The sequence below is a fragment of the Acanthisitta chloris genome, unplaced genomic scaffold, assembly GCF_000695815.1.
Source record: "Acanthisitta chloris isolate BGI_N310 unplaced genomic scaffold, ASM69581v1 scaffold5823, whole genome shotgun sequence".
Taxonomy (NCBI): domain Eukaryota; kingdom Metazoa; phylum Chordata; class Aves; order Passeriformes; family Acanthisittidae; genus Acanthisitta; species Acanthisitta chloris.
The window spans coordinates 54021-68890 of record NW_008663477.1 but is presented as its reverse complement, the minus strand read 5'-3'; positions in this window follow the sequence as shown (position 1 = coordinate 68890).

Below are 14870 nucleotides of genomic sequence, written 5' to 3'. Positions count from 1 at the left end.
GCTCTCCCAGCCTGGATCCATGGCAGAACTGCTCCAGCTCTTTCCAGCTTTCTCCATGACCCTACAGTGCCCATTCCATCCCTCTTTCCCAGAGATTACAGGCTATACTTCCATGTAACCACAACCCAACTAAGAAAACAACCTTCACACAGTCAGACCTTTGGTTTCTGCTGATCAAAACCACACTCAGAGGGCTGACTGAGCCTCCTGACTCCATGGCTGATCACTCCTCAGTGCTTCCAGCCCTAATGAGCTGCCTGTCAGGAGGAAAGGGGGACATGAAGGTGCTGTGCCATATTGAGGTGACACAAACCTGTCACTGATGCCTCCTTTGATGGCCTCTCACCTGGGAGATGTGCTGCAGGGATGCTCAGCTTGTTTGGGGTTTGGATTTTCTGCCCCTTATCATGATCAGGGTTTGAAGTGTGACAGCAACTGGTGTCACCCTATGGAAAGAGAAGTCATGGAAAGCTGCATGAGCAAAGGAACCAGGACAAATGCAGCAGGAAACACACACAAGAAGGTCTTGCCTGAGACCCATCCAGGTCTGTTCAGTGCAAGGATGTGGCATTGAGGATAGATAGCAGTGGCAGGGGTGGAAGAATAGACAGGAATGCTCAAAAACCAGGGATATCATCCATCACAGCCAATTGGACCTACCAAAAAGGACCTACCTAACTCCAGATGGGGCAGGTCACAAGTCCCAAGACTGTATCCTCTAGATCTCTTCTCTGATGTGGCAACAATCCATGAAGATATCATATTCCTCTCTACCTACACAAATCCATCAATATTTTCCAGCCTAGGACCACAGTTCCTGTTCCAATCTCTATCCAGGAAGGACAGAGATACATCTGGGACTTGAGGTCATGTCTTCTATTAAGTCCAGGAGAGACACCACTCCCAGAAACACACCCAGAGCTCCACCTATACACCAAAAGCATTTCAGGATCTTTTAGAATCCTGGAAGAGCTGAAAATAGGAAGCCACACAAGATGAGCAGGAGGATAATGAGCCCAAGTGGAACCATTTGACTGGAGATTAGCAGAGGTGGTTGGTGACTTAAAAATACACTACATTGGCAATTTTGGGGCTGTTAACCTGGTCTCAGGGGTGTGCAAGGAGCCACTTATTGAAGACTTGGAGCAAATGATAAATGAAAGGAAATATATCTGTTAAAGGTAGGTAGTGTCCTTCTCTCTGGAGATCTTTCTTGGAGAACAGACTTTCCTGGAAGAGCAGAATGCAGTAGGTCAGGATTTTGCAAAGTATGTGATGAGACACCTCATGGGTAATTCGAGATGAAGCTGGAGGAGATCAGATCTGTATGAGAAGGGTGAGGTGGGTAGAGAACTTCTTAAGGAATTTAAGGTGATTCTTCCCCTCTACTCTGCTCTGGTGAGACCCACCTGGAGTGCTGCACACAGTTCTGGTGTTCCCAACCTAAGAAGGATATGGAAGTGTTGGAGCAAGTCCAGAGGAGGCCACAAAGCTGATAAGAGAACTGGAGCACCTTCCCTATGGAGAGTTGGGGCTGTTCAGCCTGGAGAGGAGAAGGTTGTGTGGAGACCTCAGAGCAACTTCCAGGAGCTGAAGAGGCTCCAAGGAAGCTGCAGAGAGACTCTTGGTTAGGAACTGCAGTGACAGGACAAGGAGTAATGGGGATAAATGGAAAGAGAGGAAAGTTAGGTTAGATATTAGGAAGAATTTCCCTGTGAGGGTGGTGAGACACTGGCACAGGTTGCCCAGGGAGGCTGTGGCTGCCCCAACCCTGGCAGTGTTCAAAGCCAGGTTGGCTAAAGCCTTGAGCAACCTGCTCTGGTGGGAGGTGTCCCTGCCCAGGGCAGGGGGCTGGGACTGGATGATCTCCAAGGTCCATTGCAACCCCTTCACATACTATGAAACTATGAATTCCTTGGAACCACTTTTATTTCATCATGGCCTCATTTCAAAGAGGAAGAGTCTAGTGATGAAATCAGCTGATGAGATGAGCTCAGGAGGCAAAACATGTCCAGAAAAGTGCTGAATGACCATGAGAGACAGGAAAAGGAGAAAAGGGATGAAATGTAGATATGCAAAGCACAACATGATGCAATTATGGATTCTTTGTTATAGCCTGAGGGAAAGAAAGATGAAGTTACTCACTGACTCAATGATATGTCAGTACATGTGACCATGACAAAAAGGGAATGTGTCTGTAAGATACATCAAAACTGTCCAGAGAGGTTACAGACAAGCTGGATTCAGATTCCTCTTGGAGAAACATAGGGATAGGAGGAGAACAAGATATGGATTTTACAGCGAAGGAAGTTTTAGGTTGATACCAAGGCAAAAATTTGTTCCTGAAAGATGTTAGACTAGAGACTAAGAGGAGGTGTGGGATCTTCATCCTTGGAGGCATCCAAAGCTCACCTGGAGAATCACAGAATCATTTAGATTGGAAAAGACCTCCAAAATCATCGAGTCAATCAACCAACCCTTGACCCTGCACCACCTTGTCAACTAGACCAGAGCACTGAGTGCCACGTTCAGTCATTCCTTGAACACCTCCACCCCCTGCCTGGGCAGCTCATTCCAATGCTAACAACCCTTTCCATGGAGAAATTCCTCCTGATGTCCAGCCTGACCATAGCTTGAGGCTGTGTCCTGTCGTAGCATTACATTGACTCTATCTTCAACCTTGCTATGCTTTTAGCAGAACTTTGGACATGAAGTTTCCTAAAGTCCTTTCTAGCCTCAACTCTATTTGGATTCTATGATTACAAGACCCCTGGAAAAATCAAAGGTGGTTTTTAATTATCAGATTAATGAGGATTTTGAGTGCTGACCATGGGCTTTCTGCATCCCACTCCATCTCCAAATCTCCTTCCTCCCTCCAGGTGTGATTCTGCTCCTCAGTTTGCATCTCTGCAGGATGCAAATCAAGTCTTACTCATTTGAGATTACACAAAGAGTCATTACCCTTGTAATTGTCTGCTTGGTAAATACACTGATCCCCAAGGGCTTATTGAGGCTTATCTATTCCTAGGTGACCTGTGGGTATTGATTATTTGCTCGTTAGTCTTCATTAAGTAGGAGGTTTAATAAACAACTGGAAGATAATCAAGAGGCAAGCAGAAGCTTTGCTTGGGGAGCATTGCTCACCTCCTTCAGATGGGCCATCCCCAAAGAAATGGTGCTCATTTACAGCACTTCAAGGCAGAAAATTGAATCTTGGGTTTGATTTCCTGATTATTTTTTTTCTGATCTGGATTGGTTTCTGCTTTGTGTGTCCCCCAACAATGTGCTCCAACCAGGAAAACACCCTTAAAATAGGACCTGAATCACACAGTGTGTAGCTTCTCAGCAAATTCCTCTCACTTCCAGTGGGATCCATGGGTTTGCCAGGCTGGATGTGCCCACAAGTCACAGACTCCTTGTGTCTAACAAGCTCTGCTCCAGGATTAAGGGAATATCTGTGCTAATAAGGCCCTTTGTTCCAGGAATGTTGTTGAAAACATAGTGGATGTAGGAAAATCTCTGTCTTGGAAGGAAAAAAAGGAGCTCCTCTTCCATCCCTTGCCTTGGTCACCAGATGGTGGGACTGGACTAGCACCCCCTGAATCTGTGGGACATGTAGGCAGTGATGGTGCTGGATGGGATTTGGGAGAGCGACTAGCACCCCCTGAATCTGTGGGACATGTAAGCAGTGATGGTGCTGGATGGGATTGAGAGAGGTGAACTCAGCTCCTGCCTCTGTCTTTCCTCCCCAAGGCATCTCTCACTCCCCTTCTCCCCAGAATTTAGTGTGGGCTCAGCTCAGAAACACAAGGCATCAATGTGTCATCTGAGAGGGATCTGGGATACCTTCCTGAGGCTGCCAGATGTTCTATAGGACCTGTGGGGAAGCTTCTTGACCCTCTCTGGATCTGAAAGAAGATGTCAAGCTGGGGAATGAGTGTAGGCACATGGGTGAGGGTTGGCAGAGTAGCATCTGTGTACCCAACGCTCTGTGGCTTCTCACCAGAGCATTTCTGACCAGAGTTTCCTACCTGGAAGAGGCCAGGGAAGAATGTGAATGTGAATTTTCCACCTCTTCCTTCCCAATGGGAAGCTCTGCCTTGGCTTTGCTGCCCAGGGGTGCATTTAAAGGCAGAACTACAAAGGGGTGGGGGAAAAGGAAAGATTTGTCTCTTTTTTGGGGGCCAAATTAATGAAAAATCAATCTGGCCTCAAAAATCCATTAATGGTGATAATGCACTGGTTATGCAGAGCATGAGCCACAGTGAAATCCAATAGTGCAAGTTCAAGTGTGGCTCTCACACCTTCCTGCAGTCACAGTAATTTGTGGGGGATCGTGCTGGGGGCAGCACATTCAGAAGAGCACAGAAACCACTTCAGCTCCTTCTAACAGGTCCTTTTTTTCCTGCTGTGGCTGTTCATGAACTTCCCATGGCAGCTCCTTCCTTGCCCAGAGAATAATACTGTTGTAAAGAAGGATTTGGGAGAGGAGAGGCCGAAAATTCCCTCAATCTACACAGCAGAGATTACTAACTCTGACCTTACTTGTTTCTTACTCCTCATAGTATCATAGTGTGTTAAGGGGTTGGAATGGACCTTAGAGATCATCTAGTCCCAACCCCTTGCCCTGGGCAGGGACACCTCCCACCAGAACAGGTTGCTCAAGGCTTTCTCCAACCTGGCTGTGAACATTGCCAGGGTGGGTGCAGCCAAAGCCTCTCTGGGCAACCTGGACAACAATCACAGCTCTTTCCACACAAGACACACCTTGATGACTAGTTACTGATCACAAACAGGTTAATCTCTGCCCCATCTCCCTCCCTGATGGTGCAGAGAGGAGATCTTTGCTTGACTGGGTGAAGAACCCTCAAGGCTGTTTGTTCCACAAGGCTTTGCTCCTCTAACCCAACAACCATGTGGTCTATGGGTTACTGAAAGGAGGATGTGATTCATTTTCTAGAGGAAAATCCTTTCTGGGTGCACCAGGAGGGAAACAAATCCATCCTACCCTCAGTTTGCAGCACCCTGGAATCTGTCACAGGCTGGATTCAAGCTCTCACAGAGTCCTAGTGTGGCCCAGATTCCACTCAGGGAAACAAGTCCTGCTCTGCTGCCTCTTCTCTGCTTGGCTGTCTTCTCCAGGGGTTGGATACAACTCCTGGAAGGAACAAACCTTGGATGAGGGCTGTCCCTCCCTGGGAAAAGTCAGGAATCCTTCAGCCATGCCAGGATGCTCTGGACTAAACACAGCATAGTGCCAGGAGCTTTCCCCCCACCTTCCATGGGGTGCAGAGTTTTGGGACAACATAGATCACACTCATGGGGTCACTGAGGGGTCCCTGCACTGTCCTACAAAATCAAGGCTTGGGGATACCAAACAGGCTCTGGAAGCCACTCCTGGATCATGATCAACCCCCACAAACCATCCCATGTCCTCACTCTCCATCCTCACTCCATTGTGGATGGATTTATCCTATCCTGCATGTGATGGAAGCTGCCTGGCAGCTCCTTCCAGACCCACAGAGGTTCTCCCTTCCTTCTCCCCCTCCCTGTCTGTTCCCCCCACTGCACCTCCCTAGATCCCTGAGATTTATGAGCCAGCCTTGCATTATGAGGTGAGTGACTTATTGGGCTGTCAGGGGCAGCGTTTTAAGACAGAATTATATGGGAGAGGGAAAAGATTTTTACCAAATTAATGAAAAATCAATCCAGCCTCAAAAATCCATTAATGGTCATAATGCACTGGTTACAGATAGAGAGATACCACAGAATCCAATAGTGCCTGTTAAATACCTCTCCTGGAATGGAGTGTCTGGGATATAACTCATTCATTAGGCTGCCTATGTTTACTTTTTAAAATGACACCAAGCTCTGTCCCTGCTGGATCCATGCAGCATTTAGAAGCTCTTGTTCCCCCCAGTGCCCATCTCCAGGGCCAGCCTGGCCTCTACTGAAGGAATTGATCCTTCATTCCCTTTTCTCCCCCTCCCTGGGACAATCCAGGCTGAGGTAGTGCTGGGCAGACTCTGTTCCTGTAGCTGATGGGTTCACCCTTCCCTAAGTGCTGGATTTAGCTCTCTGAAGGCCCAACCTGCAGCTGAGTATGTCTCCTCTCCACCTCACAGGTCTTAGCTTAGTGCTGGACTTGATCTCTCCCTCCAGCTGTGCCAGCAGGAGCAACACTGCTCATCCCAAGGGATTGATCCTTCTCCCTGCCCAGCATCATCCAGGCATGGGGAGTGGCTTTGTGGAGCTTGAGAACTAGTGCTAGTTCTCTCCTTATTGAAGATATGTGGTCTCAGCCATATGAGTAACTTGACATCTGGTTTGAAGGGTCAACATCAACGACCTCATCCCTTGGAGAGCATTCTCCACCCTTTTCCCCCCTTGCAGCTGCATGTTAGGGTTGTTGTGTGCTCTTCTCCCTGGTCAGCCCCACACTTCAGGCCTCTAGCTATCCCAGCTCTCATGGGGATGGTGGGTCTGTGCTCAGACCACCCCAGCAGGCAGATCTCAGGAGGCTTCTGATGGGATCCACCCACTCCATATCTATCCAGCTGCTACCCACAGCTGCCACTCCCTGCCTGGTGGGAAATTCAGCAGAGGCAACATGGGCAACAAGTCAGGGCCACAAAGTAGGAGTTGCAGATATCTGGAGAACATTACCACCTCTCTAACATGAACTTTCCATGCAGTGATGAAGCCACATGTCAAAGAAACTTTAACAGAGAGCAGTAAAGACCTTGAAAGAACAGTTCATGCCATTCCTCCTCCATCAGTGAATCTCCATGGAGTGTTCCAGTCTTCTACCCAGTGCAGAGGACTTTGCTCATGGGAAATGCATCACACTGTGGTGTATCGTGGCCACTTCAGGATGTTGAACAGTCTCAGAGGTGGAAGAGAACAAAACTTCCTGCTGCAAAGTGCCCAATCTACCCTGTAGACAACTTGTCTAAGAAGATCATTGCTCAGCATGAGGATGAACCACTCCCACTGTTCAGCACTGCCCTCACCACAGGCTTGAATGGGGTGGGAATGGGATGGGAATTCTGCTTTTCCCATGAAGCTGAGCCACACAGTGCAGCCAAGTGTTAGGCAAAGTGAAGTCAGACTAGTCTCTGAATCCACAGCCTCAACCCAAAAATAATTCCCTTGAGGAGAGGCTCAGCTGTGGCTCCTGTTATGAGGATCCTCAGAGGTCACTGGATCAGATGAATCCATCACCAGCTGAGCTACATCACAGATTTGGATGTGTGTAATTGTCGATGGTTTTTATCAGACATGGAAAAATCTCTTCCCACTGCCATGGAAAAAATGCAAATCATTGAATCTTGGCTGGTCCATAAGCCACAGGTGAGTTGTGCATTTTGTGCTGCTCTGATCTCACCTCCCTTTGCCTGGAATTCCTTCCACCTGCCACCAATCCCCTCTTGCTTTCCTCTGGGCTGAGCAAAGGTGAGATCAGGACCTGGCACACGTTTTGGTGTGATGCCTGGATAGAGTCAGAGCCACATATCAACCATGAGCTAAATGTCATAACACACCAGGGTTTGGTTTCCTTTAAATCTTTTAAAAAGCAATAAAAGGCCCCAGAATACTCCAAGCACCAAACATCTAGCAAAGTGACAGCCTGTCAAAGCTGCCTCCCCAAGAAACCCTGGGCCCAGCAAATTTTAAGCAGGAAAATTTATTCCTGTGTCGCTCATCTCTCCGAGTGAAAAATGGCCAAGGTTCCTCTTTTGCATCAGGACTTGAAACCACCACAGTGCTCAAACGAGCGGAGCAGCCTCAAACTGAACCATTCATCATCTGCAACAGGCAGCAGAGACAAGCTCCACCACTGAAAAAAAGGGGGAAAAAAATTAAGTTGTGGGTTTTATCCAAGCTTAAATGATCTTAGCCATTAATATGACACGACAGGCTGCAGGGAACACTTCCTTGGCTCGAGGACTTGAAACCACCACAGTGCTCAAACGAGCGGAGCAGCCTCAAACTGAACCATTCATCATCTGCAACAGGCAGCAGAGACAAGCTCCACCACTGAAAAAAAGGGGGAAAAAAATTAAGTTGTGGGTTTTATCCAAGCTTAAATGATCTTAGCCATTAATATGACACGACAGGCTGCAGGGAACACTTCCTTGGCTCGGACTGGAGCTGCCTGCAGTGGTGGCTAAGAGGTCTCCAGGAGAGTGGCTCTATTAGCTGGTCACCTTTGCTGTGTTTTCCCAATTCCAGCCTCTCCAGGAAGTTTTCCAGGGGTTTTGATGGTAGATTTGTCTGCACAATGGCTGTGCAGAGTTTGAGGTGTGTGGATGTCGAAGCAGGAGGAGTGGAGAACAATACATGGAGAGAGAAATTTCTGAGCAGAGTTTTCTCCCCTGGAATGTGGGTAGGGAATGGATTTTGCTGAAGATGGTTTGGAGCAGGAAGACCCTGGGGGTTTTTTTCTGTCTGCTTGACTTCTGACACAACAGGCTGCAAGGAACACTTCTTTGGCTCACCCTGGAGCTGCCTGCAGTGGTGGCTAAGAGGTCTCCAGGAGAGTGGCTCTATTAGCTGGTCACCTTTGCTGTGTTTTCCCAATTCCAGCCTCTCCAGGAAGTTTTCCAGGGGTTTTGATGGTAGATTTGTGCTACACAATGGCCATGTTGAGTTTGAGGTGTGTGGATATCTAGGATGGGGCTCAGAGCAGGAGGAGTGGAGGGAATACCTTCTGAGCAGAGCTTTTCTCCCCTGGAATGTGGGTCAGGAATGGATTTTGCTGGAGATGGTTTGGAGTAGGAAGACCCTGGATTTGCTCTGTTATTTTTTCCACACTGCCTGTGCCACACTTCCAGCTTGGCTTCTGTTTGCCTCTCTGCACTTTGGGATGGACCATCCTGGAAGTGTTCAAGGCCAGGCTGGTCTACTGGAAGGTGTCCCTGGACATGGCAGGGGGTTGGAACTAGATGATCTCTAAGGTTCCTTCCAACCCAAACCACTCTGTGATTCTATATCTGCTCTTGAGCTTGGAGGAGATGATCCTTTAAAGCCACTAGCTCTCCTGAACCCCTTCTCTTTCCAAAACCATATCCCATAGGATTACTCCAAACCACCCTAGATCTTCTCCTTAGATGTCCAAGACTGTGATTTTGCTTTTTGTTTTGTTCTCTTCCATCAATATCACAGAATCATTTAGGTTGGAAAAGACCTTCAAGATCACCAAGTCCAACCTTTGGCCCATCACCATCTTGACAATTAGACCAGAGCACTAAATGCCACATCCAGTCATATCTTGAATACCTCCAGGGATGGTGACTCCACCACCAGCCTAAGAAAGATCCTGAACTTCACCATTTCAGTGCCCAGGGGGGTGGTGGAGTCACCACCTCTGGAGGTGTTGAAGAAATGACTGGATGTGGCACTTAGTGCTCTGGTCTAGCTGACAAGGTGGTGATGGGTCAAAGGTTGGACTCAAAGGCCTTGAAGGCCTTTTCCAACCTAAATGATTCTGGGATTCTGAGTTTGGCAAGGTGAACACAGAGATGGACTTTTCCAGGAAGGGACAATGATGTAACCAGCTGGTCACAGCTGCAGCCTGAAGGTCTGACCTTCATTCTGGGCACAGGTGTGATGTTATTTCCTTCCATCCTGTTGGGATTTTGCCAGGTGCTCACTCTTGGACCCATCACGTGTAACACAACTGTGGCCACTTGCAGGACAATTCCATAGGCTGCAGGAGGATGTGGATCAGGTTTCTATTTAGAGATGCTGATAGGTAAGGAGCTTAGCTCCAGCATCATGGGCAAGTACATCCCATGGATCTCAAATCCCTTGGAAGTCTGAAATGCAAATCCAAACCAAGGAGAAACTTCCACTTTTCTTCCCTAAATCCTCTACTCTCCAAGAGGTGTTTAAGTGGTTGAGGTTGGTCCCTCTAGAAGCACAAAGGAGCTGAATTGATCAGTGTTTCTGGTCACCACGTGCCACCCTCACCCAGGTGCTATGCAGAAGGTCAGTGAGACCTCAATGTACCTTTCTGGCCTCCAAATCTCTTCCCTTGTCAGCATTATTTCCTGCCTCGTGAAAGTGCCTGGTGAAAATCATCCCCCAGCTGTGCCTGATGTTGCACACAATGTCCTGTCCTTGGGAGTTGTCCTGTGCCTGGGGACAGAGACCTGAGGGGTTGGCAGGGGTTGCTCACCTGCAGAGCTACCTGCAGTGGGTCTGTGGTCACGTGGAGATACCTACAGTGGATCCATGGTGATGCTTTGTCCTCACCCAGCTGAGATGTCCCATGTTTACAGCTCCATGTGGTGACCTCTCCCCCCTTCCACAACTCCACGTGCATATAAGATGCTTTCAGGGACTTGTGTAATGATGTAAAGCCTCATTGTGATGTGATCCATGGGTGCAGACACATTCCCACAACCCCAAGCACTTGGATTTGTCACTTCCTCAAGCCTAGACAGACACTGGAGAGGTACAGATGCCTCAGCCCAAACCTAGACATGCCATTTACATGGGTAGAAATACAAACATGGAATGGTTTGGGTTTGAAGGACCTTAAAGATCATCCAGTTCCATCCCATGCCATGAACAGGGACACCTCCCACCAGCCCAGGTTGCTCCAAGCCCCATCCAACCTGACACTCCCAGGGATGGAGCAGACATAGTTTCTCTCGGCAAGCTGTGCCCTCAGCACAGCACCCTCACAGCCAAGAATTCCTTCCCAATATTCCATCTATCCCTGCTCTCTGGCAGTGGGATCCATTCCCTGTGTCCCTCCATCCCTTGTCCCAATTCCTTCTGCAGCTCTGCTGGAGCAACTTGAGGCACTGGAAATGGCTCTGAGGTCTCCCTGGAACCTTCTCTTCTCCAGACTGGACATCTCCAGCTTTCCCAGCCTGGATCCAGGGCAGAGCTGCTCCAGCCCTTGGAGTCCTCTGAATTTGCTCCAGCAGCTTCTGCTGTCAGTGCCCCAGAGCTGGATGCAGAGCTCCAGGTAGAGTTATCACAGGTTTCAACACCTGCAGGGCAGATTTCTAGATCTCTCCCTCTCCTTTCCCAGGATTTAAAGCTCAATCCCATGTAGGATTATCTTATGGTCTTTTCTTTCTCTGCTCTGGTCTTTGTGAGTCCAAGGATTCACTGGTTGCTGGGAGAAGTGGATGGGGACCCCTGGGAACAGCATTGTGATGGGATTGCTTTTCTAGTCTCAGAGCACATAACAAATCACTCAGTCCAACCTTTCATTTGAAATCCAAATCTCTATGTTGGGCTCAGCCAGGCCTGAGAGCACCTCATAATTCTACTTTAAATCCAAGCTAAGTGCTTAACAAGACAAGAGAAGAGGGGGAAAAAAAATCAGAAACATCTTCCTAACATGTTTGGGAAGCCAAGAAGTTCCCCATTACACAGTCACAGTATCAAACAGCCTTTTCCCCATGCAGATAAAATAATTCCCTAGACCCAATTTTAGGCCATTTGGTGTGGAAGCTTGAAACAAAATTTAACTGGTGTCTCATGAAAGTCAAATCAAGTAAAGGCTTTTTCTTTCTTTCTTTTGACTTTTTTTTTTTTTTTTCTTCCTCAAGATGATTTTTCCCCTTTAGATTTTCCTACCTCTTGGTGTTCTCACTAAGTGAAGCCATGAACAAAGTCCTTGGATTCTGGGTGAGCTCCTCCTTGGCTGCTTTCATGCTGTGCTTGAGGAGGGAATACATATACCTAGAGATATATGTGCATGTATGTGAGCAAGAGATACTTAAGAGAGTGCTTTGCTTTTCTTTCCAACATGAATATTGAAGCTGACCCACCTCTCCCATCCACCTCATTACTAATTTAACCCACTTTAGACATGGAGAAACTGAGGCACATCCACTCTGCCCACATCAGGAGGGATCCTGCTGCCTCAGCCCTTGGTCTTGCACCTCCACTCTGTTTTTTGGGCTGGATTCTGGGCTCAAAGCATGAGGATGAGCATCCTCCACTGATAAGGTCCATCCTGGGCACCTGGAGAGTGAGGTAGTGACTCAAAGTCACCAACCCCACACTGGGATATCCCTGTGGCTCCTGAAGCAATTGCCAAGCACTGAAGCATTTAAATGCTTTGCAGACTCAATTAAAATGTTTAAGGGAGTTGTTGGGGGGGTTGGGATTGTGGGTTTTTTTCCCCCTCTAACAGCTTTCTAAATACCAATAAAAAAGTGTTTATGCATTTCCTCTGTGTGATTGGCAGAGTGAGGCTGCTGCAAGCCTGGGGTCATTCCATGAGCCATTAATCCTGCTGGACACAAGCTTTGTTAGCATGTTTTCCTCTCCAGCTGGGGGAAATCTGACTCACCAAGAGCCTGGTGGAGTCAGACTCACCTTTGGTCCCAAGCAGAAGCAGCAAACCTTAAGGTCATCAGTACAACACCAAGTTGGGTGTATGGTTATCTCTTCTGACTGTGAGAAACAGCAGAGAGCTAAGACATGAAGGTGTTGTGACAGCAATTTCTGCTTGTTGGGTGTTTTCTCCTCTTTTCAAGCACTGTCACCCTCTCTGCTTGATGAAACACAATTATTTGGGCAAGTCTTGGCTGTTGGTTAATGAAAGAACTTTGAAAGGTCCTTCAAGGCCAGGTTGGATGGGGCTTGGAGCATCCAAGTTGTCTCTGCCCATGGCAAGGGGTGAAACTAGATGATCTTGAAGGTCCTTCCAACCCAAGCCATTCTATGGTTCTAAGATGGGCAAACTCTTCCAGTTGCTGGTTTAACTGGTTGCATGAATTTGGATCTTTCAAGTAACTGCTTCAGTTTTCCTTCCAGACTGTCAAATCCATGTGGACATTTTATGGAACCTAAAACCTGAAGTGCTGCAGCTCTCAGCAGCTGCCTGGGCAGGCAGGACATACTATGTGATGGCTCTTGGCAGTGGCCAAGAAATTTATGGTTGGCCAAACATCTCCTGGGCTGGAAAGGAAGACAAAGTCTCCCCAGATCTCTGCCAATCTGCTCTGGTGAATGAGGTTGTCCCTCCATCCCTTCCTGGGATTGCTCAGTCTCTGAGCACCTACCAAGAGGTGAGAAGATGCTCTGAGTTCACCTTCTCTTCCTTTCCATGACATCACATTTCCCACTTGGGCTCATTTCATGCACTTCTGGCAGTTTTGGAGCATCTTTAGGAACAGCAAAGCTTGGTCTTTCCTCTCTGCCACCCTCCAGCACTGCCATCCCCCCAGGCAGAGCAGGATGCTGTCCATAGCAATCTTCATCCTTGTCAATACTCTCTCTGAGTTCACAGGGTCAATATGGTCAGAATTCACCCCAGAATAATTTACAGTGGTTATTACAGATAAAATCAATCAAATCCATGGATGACTCATTACCAGCAGGCACAGACTGGGCCTTCTTCTTCCCATCCTGCCTTTTTCTTGCTCCATTCATTTCCCCCCCTCCAAATATTCATATTTGCCATCCCAAGCCCTGGAAGGTGCCTCCAAGGAGCCAGCTGGGCTCCATAAGCTCTTAAGCAGCTCTGGCCATGGCCACGTCACAGAAGGCACCAGTGGGATAGCAGAGGTGAGCAGGACAGATTTCCAACAGCTCATCTTCCTCTGAGATGCTCCAAGGCTTGGGCAGACACTGGATTAGCTGCTTATTATCCTCCTCCAGTTATAGAAATACATAATCCAGGGATGATGCTTTTGACAGGTGGGGATGAGTGAGAGGACTCATTCTGCCTGACACTAAGGTGCTTCCAGTGTCTCCAGAGCTGTCCAGACTCCTTGTTATCCACTGGGAATGCCACCCCAACACTGCCCTGGGGGTAGCTTCCTTCTGGTCCTCAAGGGTCTGCACCACCTCACCTTCAGCTGGAGATACCAAACCCTTTTGACCCCACATCAGAGGGTCTCTGGTGGGACCAGAGGGTTTCCAACAGCAACAAACAGGAGGGATCATATCCAGGCACCTTTATCCCTAGGGACAGAGACTTTGGGACACAGCAGCAAGCAGCAACTCCTTGGATTTTTCCTTTAGAGCAGCAACTGACTTTGCACTTTTGCATCTGTGCCCTAACGAAGCAATGATTAATTTCCCCAGGCCACGCTGGGATGGAACTAAAGAGAGAGCAAACACATCCCAAACCTGGCCCTGAGTCCCCTCAGAGCAGGGCTGGGCTCTCTCCTCTCCCCCCTCCTTGTTTTTCCACTCTGCCTCCTCTCTCCCACTAAATTAATCTCCATTGCTCCAAAGGTCTCTCTCGCACACACTCGCTGACCCAAGCTCAAATTGATTTTTTTCCCTTACCCCTCACCCCTCGCTGTTTTCTGCCAGCAAAGCACAGAGAAGATTTGCTTTTCACTGGTATTATTTTGGAGTTTTTTTGATTTTTGAAGTGACTAAACTTTGACCTTCTGAGCTCTGGGCAAAAAAAAAAAAAAAAATTTAGAAGGGAAAACTAATTATTTCAATGCAGGAAAGTAAGGAAACAGCCTGGAGGGTGGGAGGTCTTTTCCTGCTGCTTAAGTGGTGAAGTTCTCAAGGCAGCTGCTGAGGTTTTGTGCTTTTTTGGTTGTTCCATTCTTGTCCAGATTCAGCTGTGGATTAGGGACATTTAGATCTAACAGAGTGGCAGGTTAAGGGTTGGACTTGATGATCTTAGAGGTCTCCTCCAACCTTGATGATTCTATGATTCTGTGATTCTATTATCTTCTGCTTCAGACAGATCAGGGCAACCACATCCTGTCCTGTGGCTCAGAGATGTTGTGGTGGTCATGATTTGGGTAAATCCTTCAAATTGGGAAGGAATTCTACCCTGTGAGGGTGCTGAGGCACAGGCACAGGTTACCCAGAGAGGTTGTGGGGAGTGATCCATCCCTGGGAGTGTTCCAGGCCAGGTTGGA